The following is a 10,957-nucleotide window of genomic DNA, read 5'->3' as shown; positions in this document are numbered from 1 at the left end:
TTTGCTTCGCGTTCACGCCAACCACGGGCCGATCCGTGGCACAGCGGACTCTTTTTCTCTCGAGACGTGAACATGGTTTAGCTCACGATGGGGTAAATAAAGTTTTTAGTTTGACCTGTGAGAGCCTAAGGCTTAAGAAAGAACGCAAGACAGCGCAATGTAAACGAGGAAGTGAATGTCAGCCGTGTTTCCATCAGTGCAGTCACCTCCTCTTGTGACGCCCCCTCACAGGTGGCGGAGGCGAATGGCACATATAGCGCCGCCACTCGGAAAATAATTCGCCAAGAGCCTGCGCCGCCCCGTGTGCCGCCAAAAGATCTGGCCCAATGTGTTATCAGTCACCTTGAGTCTCTCTCTCTGAAACGGAAAAATCAGGTTAGAAATCTAGGAGTAATCATGGACTCAGACCTGAACTTAAACAGCCACATCAAAGCAATAACATCAGCAGCTTTACACCATCTGAAAAACATGGCTAAGATCAAAGGAATAGTGACTTAGAGAGACTTATCCAAGCATTTGTCTCCAGCAGGTTAGACGACCATAATGGCTGCTCACTGTCAGACAGCTGCAGTACATCCAGAACCAGGAAATACGACCATATTAGTCCAGTGCTCCGGTCTCTGCAATGGCTTCCTGTCACTCAGAGAATAGAATGAAAAAACAGCTGACATGTTAGAGCCGTATGAACCACCTCTGGCCCAGAGAACCTCAGGGAGGGGTCTCCTGGTGATTCCTAGAGTCAGGACTAAACACGCTGAGGCTAAGCTAAAATCTGGAGCAGTCTTCATGAGGATGTGAGACAGGCCTCAACTCTGACAATGTTCTCAGGCTGAAAACAGTTCTTTTTACCACTGACATTGAAACTCCATTTTTCTGCTTTATGAATTTCTTTATCCGCTTTTTTAATTTGTTGTAACTGTGAAGCACTTTGAATTTCCTTGTGTAAGCATTGTGCTCTACAAATAAATTTGCCTTTGCCTATATGAAAACAAATTTCACTCTCTCGGTTAGTGATGTGTCCGACTTGATCCCCGGTGCTTTCCTCCACCCTCGTCTGCCACCGCCTTGTAAGGAAGAAATAGAAACCTCTGCAAACGTAGAATAAATCTCCTTCTCAAGGGCTGACCGCATGTGCAGGCTCTCCTTACAGACGACAGTGTGCAGATCCGTCTGAGCCGTGAATGAGGGGAGGTTGTTTCATGCAGCCTCCCCAGTGGGACAGGGGCGACCGGCACGTCACCTCTAACTTGCTTCATTTTTAATTGCGGCGTTGATGGAGCCGCGGTATTTTTAGCTGGAAGTAATGACGGGGGAAAGTTCAGCCGGACTGTGCCGGGCCGCTGCTCTCTACTGTCGCCGGAAGAATTAGTATTAAAAAAGGAGGTAGTACGCGAAATCACATGTTTTCGAGACCAGTTTGACCATAGATGTGTTGCTCCCTTGTCAAAAAACACACTTAGAACTATGGTTGTGCTTGAATAATCCTTCAATCGTTCGCGGGAACTATTTGAAGCTGCAATTTCTCCACAGCCCCTCCTGCACAAAGTCGGACGGGTCCAAACATGAGCCTGAGCCCGTCAACCAACTGACTGACAGGAGGATTAACCAATTAGAGCAAAGTCAGGCCAGCCATAATCAAAGTGTCTGGTTTCCTGTTGCAACACCCATGCAGATGGAAGATTTGACACAATATAAATCCAAATACATGGTTAATATGTGACGGATGATGTGTTAATACGCGCTAGTAACTTTTATTGGTGTCAATTTCTTTTTAACCTGTGGCAGCGTTTGGGCTAAATTTTGGATTTAACAAATTTGCTTTTCACACAAACCCTTCTATTAGGGGTTAAACCATTTCCCATCATTATCACTTTAACAGGCTCCTCTGCTTTCAACTGCAAGTCCAGTGAAACCGATCTGATGATTTTTACAGGAGTGATACCAGTTTGAAATGTTTGGATTTTCTCCTCAAAATGTTATGGTTTTCTGTTTAGGTAAGTAAGTAAGCGCTTTATTTGTCATTGTACAACCGTAGTGTTCAGGTGTTAGTCCTGAGCCGCTGCCACTGAGCAGCGCTGCCACTGTGGGCCGACCTGACCAGCATGTTTAGAGGTCGGGGAAACTGGAGCACCTGGAGGAAACCTGGCTGTCTGCCTTCAGTCTCCTCTGATTGTCTGAAACGGTGAACCGCCTCCTGGGTGTGTCCCTGTTTCAAAGCGTGGTGTCCTGCACTGGTCAGCTCCTCCTCCTCCTTGCTCTTCCTCCTGCACAGCTCCCTCCGCTCCCCAACAGTCTTTCAACATCTTCTGGGAAGAGCGCAGCAGTTAATCTGTTTCATGAAATTGTTTCAGTGTTGGGGTCAAACCTTGGTAGTTCAGTGTAACACTTACCACTAAAAACATGTACAATAGGTGAATCCTCCAGCCAGCTGATTCTGACCACAAGCCTGGCTCCACATCTGGAGATGGGTCCCCGGACGCGGAACTACGGTCGCCCACTGCTCCTTCCGGGTTGCTCCAGTGGCATCAAAGGATGGATCAAATGCAGAGGACAAATTTCCCTGTGGGGACAATAAAGTCAACCTTAACCTTAACTTTAATATGTGAGCAGTAGTGATGAAGTGATACTATTTTTATTGTGATATTGTTTATTGCTCTGGCACATGCCCTGGCACACCGGTAACCAGCAGGGTCCGCACGGTGCCCGCGAGCAGCCGCAGTGTGAGGCTACGAAGCCAGTTTCCCTTGTATAACGTGTCTCGCTCCGCGGTGCGCACTCATTTGCGTAAAGCCACAATGTGGAGTTTTTTAACTACAAATAACTTTTAAAACTATCTTATTCACATGATTCATTTACCAAATCAACATAAATGCAATTGAATATTTTAGCTTCATTTTCCACTATGAATTTACCAGTTAAGTAACTTCAAAATATATGATAAGCAAATATAATACTGCAGAACTAAACTGCCGACACACAGATCTCACACAAAGAGCATAGATTCTGATTAGATGTTCACTATATTTTAGAGATATTTGATTATTATTATTATTATTATTATTATTATTATTATTATTATTATTATTATTACTACGTATCTCTCTCCTTTTTTTTTTGCAGATTTATTCACCAATACTAGCTTATTCAAAAACTAACCAATATCCAAAATCCACACTGAAAAAAATCATTACAACTAATGTACCAACAAAGCTAAACTATGAAGGTTACCCATAACTTTTCTCATAACTTTGGAAGTACTTGATATATTTCAAATCAAAAATCCTTTTCACCCTCTTGCTGACCTCTACCACCATACCACCATCTTTTGTGGAGGTTATGCATGAAGCCATTTGTGGGGCCAAGACCACATTGTGCGTCATATACTGTAAATGTTAGACCCAGTGACTAAGTAAGGAGGCCATAATACTTTTGACTCATGTTGAGTCATGTTTCTCCAGCTCTCCCAAGGTTGGTAAAAAATGCATCTTAAAATGCATCAGATTGATGCTTTAAGAAAAATTATGCCGGGGGAGGATGCTCCTGAACCCCCAAGGTGTGTGTGTGTGTGTGGGGAGGGGGGGAATATCCTTCTCACCTTGTGCAACCCGACCTGTTTTCATGCCTGAATAATAGTTTGCCGTAACACAAAAAAAGAAATATGAACTAGTTCATTTTGGAACTATGAACTGAACTTTGAACAAGTTCACGTAGAAAGTGAACTTTTCCAACACTGCTGGAAACACTGTTCCAGCAATGTTTCTGACAAGACCAACTTTGTAACATGGTCAATTTTTTTTTTTTTTTTTTAAACCTCTTAAAAGTTTGCTCTGAATGTCCTGATGACACTGTACTTGAGAGAAAATGTCTTCTGAATTGGAGCGATCAACCACAGGTAAATGGAGCGTCTTACTTTGATCCTCAGCACTTTGCCATTGAATTGCCCGGGCCAGTTCTTTTTTGCCCGTCTCTTCTTCCCAGTGACGTTAGTGGAAGCGTCTAAAAATGTGCATAGATTTGACGGTTCGATCTGCCTTGATCCTCTTTTAGCTCTCAGACAAACTGCCTGTGTCCGGGCCAGCCCACGGCACAGTCCCGCCATCTGCGCTCCACAGTCGCACAATTCCAAGGCCTTACACTGAAACATCACCTCATTCTGCATGTGTCTGACATCATCATTATAGGCCAGCCATGGAGTATTTTTTTTTTAGAAATTCTCTGGTTTGGTTCCAGGACAAGATGAACCCTTTAAAATAATGGACGAAATCCAGCTTGCAGTAAAAGGTAACTAGTCTCTCCCAACAAAATAAAACATACACAAAGGCATCTCCATTCAAAGGACAATAAACTCTCCAATGTTTTATTATGTTACGTATTTCTAAAGGGATAACGAAAGAATACATTTCTGAGAGTTGCAAGTTCGTTGGATCATAGGGTCTGAAATTGAGAGATGTCTAGATATCCCGACACATGCACACGTCCTCCAGGTATTCCGGGGGGATTCTGAGGTGTTCCAAGGCCAGCCAAGACACATAATTCCTACAGTGCGTCCTTGGGCCTCCTTCCAACATGTCCAAAACATCTCCCCGAACAAGATGCCCGGGCCACCACAGCTGGTTCCTCTGGACGTGGAGGAGCCGTGGCTTTACTCTTCATCCATGCATATCGGAGTGTTTAGTCCATCAGCTTCTTAAGAACTCAAAACGATCCCCATCTAGCTGCTGATGTTTACAGATAGCGTTGACAAGTCACCAACGGCAAACTCAAATTCAAGGTTGAGGCGTCATGCGGCGTAACGAACTGTCGGGAACTGTGGGAACACGTTTAATGATAAATGGCACAAATCGTTGTCATGGATATTGTCACACACTCTATTGCCTCTGATACGAATATTAAGAGTCGGGCATATGTGTGTTGCTCCCAAACTGTTCAACTTTGGGTTGCGAAAGAGCTCTTGGATGCTCCACAGCACTACTAGACAAATACTGTTGGATCCAAAGTTGAATAGTTTGGGAGGAACACGCAACATCATGTGTGGAGGAAAATGGAACAGCACATCTACATCAAAACTCTGCACTGTGAAGTCTGGAGCAGGGGAATCGTGGTTTGGGGCTGTTTCTTTGCTTCAGGGCCTGGACAACGTACTGTCATCAATGGAAAAATTAATTCACAATTTTATCAAGATATTTTGCAGACACATTCACAACATGCATGGAATAAGTGAGTGAACCCCTGTATTAAACATCTGGCTGACTCTTCTTTTGCAACAACAACTACTTTCCTGTAGTTGCAGATTAGACGCTCACAACGATCAGGATGGATCTTGGATCATTCCTCTTTACAAAACGGCTGCAGTTCAGTGAGATTCAGGTGGTGTACTCACTTATTCCACGCTTTCCTGTGAATGTTTACATTTTATGACTAATAAAAATAGGATCAAATGTAAATGTTTGGGTGGTATTAGTTTAAGCAGACACTGTTTAATCATTCCTGTGATTTTGAAGAAGATCAGACCACATTTAGTGACCAATTTAAAATAAAGCCTTTAAATCACATTGGTGTTTCTAAATGCTAGATTTTTTTGGGCAGCCAAAAACACGCTACAGGTAAGTCACGGAAATCATGAACCTACGCTGTTAAGAACCCTGCTCAGATGTGTTAGGTTACGCTACGGATGTCATGAATGATGGGGAAACGATATTCGTAACGTCTGGAGTTATTACCGTAATTTCCGGATTAGAAGCCGCTACTTTTTTCACACGCTCTGTACCATGTGACCTACACAAGGATGCGGTTATGGTCGATTTTAACTCCATTTAAACCGCTCCTAACCACTTTGCACCAGCAGAGGATGCAATAAGTCCAGGCCTTTGATTGTCGGAACTGCTTAGACTTCTTCTCCATAAATTCACGTGACATGTTACATATCAAAGACAGTGTTTCCCAGTCAGGGTGTAGGGTTCCCTGTGGTAGGCGAGGGCATAGCAGGGCGTCCTCGGAAGTATCAGATCCACACCCAAAGATATTTCCACTAACTTACCATTGGGAAATGAGTTAAAGTGGAGTTGCTGCGCTCTCCTCATCACACAGTGTAATTCTATAAGCCTGTGGAAGTGGATTCATGTTGCACGGTAATAATCTCATGCTATTGGGGGAAAGGAATTACTAACAGCAATATGTAATGACAATAAGTGAAGATAAATCTAATTGAATTCAAGTGTTTTTCCTCCTGCGGCACAGAATGTAATTAGCATCTGGAGGGACCGGGCTGCAGAGGTCCCTGTGTTGCGTGGTCCATCATGAACATGTTTTAGTGGTGTAAGCTCCGAGGGAGGCAGCCGTCAGGGGGGATCAGGGCACTCCGCATCGTGAGTCAGCTTCTGCTAATACAGTACAGCCTTCCCTGCAAATGTACACGGCGTGAGTCTCTTCACTGCTGAGAGAAAGAAGAACCACATGAAAGTCACTTGGTGGCAAAGTTATTGAGGGAAGTCAATGCCAAGACTGCTTTTCAAGGTGAATACTTGTTTTTTGAGCGGGACTTTGAATGAGTGTCCATGTTTTCCTCATCTTCATTCAGTTGGATTAGGTAATGCTGACGGAAAGTATTAAAAAGTGAGTGTTATTGATCTAAAATATCCAGTAGTTTCACTTCCTGACTATTCAAGCAAACTAACTCTAAGCTCACACAACCAGGGGTACGGTGTACTTTGAATTATTTCAGATTAGAAAAGAAAGTGAGTTAGTTTTGATGATGTCTTATAGTTGAAGGTTTGACTTTGAGCGTATTTTAGCTTAATTTTGAACACACACTAAATATTGAATAATCTTAGTTTAGTCGGTCACTTTGTAATAATAACACATGGATGACATCCATTAGGATAAAACTGACCCGATAATAAGACTATTGAACATGACATTGATTATGAATATATTATTATTATTACTATTACTACTACTACTATTATTATGCTATTATTAATAGGGTATATATATGTGTGTATATATATATATATATATATATATATATATATATATATATATATACACACATGTATATGATAATCATAATTGTGATTAGATACAGTATATCAGTATGGATGACGGTGTTGATGATGACAATGACAACAATGATTATAATTGAATATAATTTTTTTATCGTCTTTTTTTTTTTTTTTTACTTTTTTTTAAAATGTATTTATTTTTTTCCCATTACACACGAAAGCTCTCACATGCACACATGCACATAAACGCACTCACACACACCTGCCCAGTACGCCTACCAATACAGCCTATGAAATTCTTCTCAAAAGTTTTCTGGTTTAATATCACGTGAGATCTGTTGTCTGTTCTTTGTAATGTCTGCTGTTCTTGTTCTTTGTAATTGTCACAATAAAAATTCACAATAAAAAAAAAATAAAAAAATTTAAAAAAAGGATATAACTGACCCGCTCATGACCCGTTGGTACAGAATGATTGGACAGCTACTGATATGGAATGTTTATGTCTTCTTATGTCACATCCTGTTGACCATTTCCAATAACGAAGAAAAGTTATAACCACAAAAAAAAGAAAGACAAAATCAATCAAAACTTCACAGGTTGGATTATAGTTTAAAAGGAAAATCCGTACAATATGTTATAGGGACCCTCCGGGACCCGCCACCTTAACGTGGTGGAGGGGTTTGAGCACCTGAATGATCCTGGAGCTCGATTGTCGGGGCTTCGTGCCCCTGGTAGGGTCTCCCAGGGCAAACAGGTCCTCGGTGACGGGTCAGACAAAGAGCGGTTCAGAAGCTCCTTATGAGAGACCAACAGGTCTCGGTTAGAATCGTGCGGCCGTCCTTCTGTGGACCCACCACCTGCAGGAGGAGCCATAAGGGCTGGTGCAATGTGATTTGGGCAGCTCCAACAGCTGCCCCCACGACCCGGAAACGGAAACGTGGAAGAAAATGGATGGATGTTGTAGGGTATGCAGGTGACGTCACAACATTGCAACAGCATGGCCAAAATGATGAACTAATTGTGATTGTGATTAAGTAAAGGACCAAATGTGCAATCATTTTTAGATAGAATTGAAATGCACTTTACCTTTGCGTAATGCCAGAATTAATGTAAATGTATTTTCCTATTTGTAATCTGGTCATGTGTACAGTAAAAGCCCTTCTTGCGATGGATATTGCACATTTATCTTGATTATAAATGTTGTAGTATGTCACATGAATAAATAAATAAAAAGGTGCATCAAAGTTGAGCGATGGATTCTGTGATTTGTTTTGGCGCTCAGTTCAGAAAATGGTGTGTTCTGTTTGGAATAAAAAATGATGTAATGTGTAGGTATCCTCTTGCAAAAAAAACGCACCAATACTTCACTTCACAATTCATGATCTCCAGCTACAGCATCGCCCCTGAGCACCAACACCAAAGGGGCCTGAGAGTCAGCCTGTGGACCCCGCACATATCTGACATCTCTCTGTAGGATTGCATTCATGCCCCCAGGCGTTGATCACGGATTCAAGTGAGAGGTAGCAACAGTTATTCGCCCGAGCAAGTAGTAACCGCTAAAAAGAGATGACCCCTGCCCAGTGCCCGTGCGTGACCCCGGCGGACTGTGGGGAATGTTTGTTGCCATGACCTGCTTCCCTTTTGGGCACAGTGGCAAGAGCGGAACCATTTCATAAAGTGGATTCCAGTCACAACATCGCATCACGGCAAAACGAGGTTAGAACCAGTCGACCTGCCACTGTAATTGTAACTAAAGTCGTGCGTTTGGAGCTACAAAATGGTCAGCATACAACATCTATATTGGTTATTTCTGTGAGAGTCGCATGGACATTTATAACCCGCCTCATCAGTTCTGCGGCTGAAATTGTGAATGGCCAAAGACTGACTGTAAACCACCACCGACACGGGAACATGGACTTTTCATTCATTTCATGAGATTCCTATGCTGGAGCCCAGGTGAATAAAGATGCAGCATTTACCGCTGCTGAGGCTGAGGAGACTTTCACAATAAAACCTGGTGCTAGCCACAAAAGACCAGGCTTTCTCCTTCATGTGGTTTGTATTGACATTGGTTTTGTGTAATATGTTGTTGTACCAATAAAATAATGGATAAAAAAGAAAGAGGTCAAAGTATTTTATTTTTTTTATCTGTGCATTTTTGTGGCATGGCGGCATATGGTTAGCGCTTTCTTTCAGTTTGAAGATCTCTGGTTGGATTTGACCGCGTCTGGGTTGACTTTCTCTAACCTGCTGTTTCCACAAAAGTTTTCTTGCCAATAGGTTAGGGTAAAAACTCGATTTGGAGACCCAGTCCTCCACAGCCTGGTGCAGTTATGCTTTGTGCAATACATTGTGTCAAAAAACAGTCTTGCCCAGGCAAAAAAAACAACAACTTGTATGACAATTTCCAAGAGCCACAATTTCTATTTCAACACGACTGTGCACTGTATCCTTATATTGCTTTGAAGCTGCTACTTGAGTTTTCTGCTTCATTGGAAGGCTGATGCTAAACCGTCAACGCTAGAATCCTCCTGTCACTCCTCCTGAGGTGTCAATTTATTTCATACATGGAGCACCTCGTAATGAAATATAAATTAAGCAGGAGACCAAAGACTGATGGTCACTGCACTAAATCATTCATATAGGTGCATTTCAAGTCCTTCCCATATGAAAATGATGCAAATGAGGTCATGATGGCAAAGGACATTTGCTGTAAAAAGTCGGCTTCTTATGGCAATTTGGGCCAAAAAAGTGGGGGTCAAAAAATCCTTTTGTAGCCAAAGCCATAGTTTGGACTCTATAAATTTTACCTTAATTGTTTTTTAGTCGTCTTTCTTCTTTAAAGGCACACTGCCTAACATTATGGATTACATGGTTGCCAGCAATACCAAACATTCAGCTACACAGAAAATGTTGTTTTTGCTGTGGGTAATCAATGAATGGGAATGAGACTGGGTTAGAGCTCAGTTACCAGGGAGGAGCTCGGAGTAGAGTCGCTGCTCCTTCAGCTGAAGTGGCTCAAGCATGTGTTCGCCTCCCTTGGCAGGTGTTACGGGAATGTCTTATTGGGAGGAGGCCTCGGGGTCCCCTCAGAACAGCTGGAGGAGGTGTGTGTGGATCAGGAAGTCTGGACATCTCTGCTGAGACTGCTGCCTCCGTGACCCAGCCCTGGATAAAGAGGAAGAAAATGGATGGATGGATAATCAATGAATGGATTTGGATGAGGAGGACCTACCTTTAGCAAACATCTCCATGGAGACGATCTGGAGCCGTCCCGCTCCCAGTAAAGTTACAGTCAGGTCTGAGGAGAGCTGAGCCAGTAACAGCAAACACCAAATGTTTGGTCATTTTTAGGCATTTTTCTACAATATCGATAATATAACACATACTTGTGTTTTTTTCCTATTCATTAGATGAAGTTACACACTGTGGCTTTAAAGTGATGGTCTGTAAGATCACACCTGTGAAACCTTGTCTCATTGGTCAGTGACGGCACTGAGGATTCTGATTAGTGAAAAAGTATAAAAGTATAACTATTCAATACTACGTAGCGTTGCATCAAATTGCAGGCCCAGGCAGTCAATCATATGCAATCTATGAAATTTGGAAAACATTTGAACTTACAGACTAATACTTTAAGGATCCCCATTGGTCCTTAAGCAGAGAGTATAACTTATACCTGACACAGTATTAGCACATATATTATATATTATATATTAAGTTTATAGCAAACCTTTCTCTGCACTGTTTCCACGTCAACAGACCTATTTCAAGTAAACAACCAACATGGAAAATACCAACAGCCGACATTTCGTTTAGTTTACATCTAACCAAAGAAAACGCTCAAACTAAATTTATCTTGAAAGCCCAAACCCGGACGTGGGGGCTGCGCCGTCGTCGCGCATTGACTCCTCGCAAAAAAAAAAGAACCCCTCCCTTTCTCCCATTCACTCGTG

Source organism: Gobius niger, assembly GCF_951799975.1.
Source record: "Gobius niger genome assembly, chromosome: 14".
Lineage (NCBI taxonomy): Eukaryota > Metazoa > Chordata > Actinopteri > Gobiiformes > Gobiidae > Gobius > Gobius niger.
Note: the sequence above shows the minus strand (reverse complement) of the source record.